Source organism: Austrofundulus limnaeus, unplaced genomic scaffold (assembly GCF_001266775.1).
Source record: "Austrofundulus limnaeus strain Quisiro unplaced genomic scaffold, Austrofundulus_limnaeus-1.0 Scaffold21, whole genome shotgun sequence".
Taxonomy (NCBI): domain Eukaryota; kingdom Metazoa; phylum Chordata; class Actinopteri; order Cyprinodontiformes; family Rivulidae; genus Austrofundulus; species Austrofundulus limnaeus.
In genome coordinates, this window is record NW_013952423.1 from 82,157 (window position 1) to 83,866 (window position 1,710).

Consider the following 1,710-nt stretch of genomic DNA (forward strand, 5'->3'; position numbering starts at 1 on the left):
CTTCACTGTTGGTATGGTGTTTTTGGGCTGATATGATCTTGCGAGGAACACCTGGTCGTGGATGGTTTATGGTGAAATAATGTTCTTTCCACTTCTGAATTATGGCCCCAACAGTGCTCACTGGAACCTTCAGAAGTTTAAACATTCTTCTGTAACCGATGCCATCATTATGCTTTGCAATTACCCATCATCAGATGGTTCTTGTGTGATACCTGGCCATCATTTGGGACTGAACCAGCTGATATTAACTTGCACTGACAAGGGGCAGGCTTGCTCTCTAATTACTGAGAGAGTTCAGCTGGTGTCTTGGCTTTCCATGCGTTTTTACAGCTCCCTTTCTTCATGTGTTCAATGCTTTTTCCCTGTGCCATTACACACTATTACAAGTAACTTCATTTCTGGACATTTATGGTTTGATTTCTTTGTATGTATGGATCATTTGGGTGTTACCAACATCTGGTGAAAATTTCATGTCATTAGCACCTGTAGTAATATATTTACTGAGAAAAATGGTGACGTGTTCAATACTTATTTTACCCGCTATATATATATATATATATTACTCCCACTTCAGCACATTTTTACAATGCTTTAAGGGAGGGGTGCTCTGTGGGGTGGATCTTAACTGCAGAAACTGTGTAAATAGTAGAGGTGCACCAATAAAGCGATTCACACCAGAATCGTGATTCTCATTTACAAATATTCAGAATCAATTTAAAATGTCCCAAAATCCATTTTTTTTAAAATAAAGCAAATCCAATGGCTGTCAGCCTCCTTGCAGCTTCTGGAAGGTATGCATCCGCAGAAAGCACCAACACAAAGAGGAAACTACAAAACTGAAGGATAAAGAGCTTCAACTGAACCTGTCTTCAATGAATGCAAAGATTCGGGCTCATTTTGGATTTTACTGAATAAGTCTGAGTTTGAAATGAGCTTCACTTTGTGCAAGGTTTGCAAAATGAACATGAAGCTCTTTGGGAACACGACAAATGGGCTCACGTTATCAGGTTTGAATGAAAAATTGATTTTGAATTGAATCGTGGCCCCAAAAATCWGAATCAAATCGAATCGTGAGATAGCAAAAGATTCCCATCCCTAGTAAATAGGCAGTGCTTTGTACCAGTACGTGTTTAGGCAGCTCAAAACGGCTTCCTTATTAAAGCCCTGTTGTGTCCGTATTTACCCTCTTGAGGGCTGAGGTCATCAGATCAGAATCTTCTAATGATCTTCTTCACTCATTTTAAGTCTAGAAGTGATCGCTCCTTTCAGGCCGTTGCTCCAAGGCTCTGGAATGATCTTCAGCTCTCAATTTGTGCKCTTGGTTCTGTGGTTGCTTTTAAGAGCAAACTTAAAACTTTGTTTTTTATAAAGCCTTTTAAAAATTCTAGTGCATTGTTTGTTTCTTAGAAATTGTTTTATGATGCTGTTGATGTTTTATTGTTTTGTTTTATCTATATAATTTTGCACCTTTGTAAATCACTTTATGACCCTCTTTGTCTGCAAGGTGCTATACTTTTACTTACTTACTTTACTTACTTACTTACTCAGGAGATTCAAGGATTTCTCAAACATGCATTTATGCAATAAAGCAACACTCTGGGTATGTTTTTGATGAGACAAAGTCTTTATAACATGATACAAAGCTGAAAAAAGTTGATTTTGCATTTTCCCCCACCCCCAATACAAAGTTGCACTTTTAGAATTTTAAAG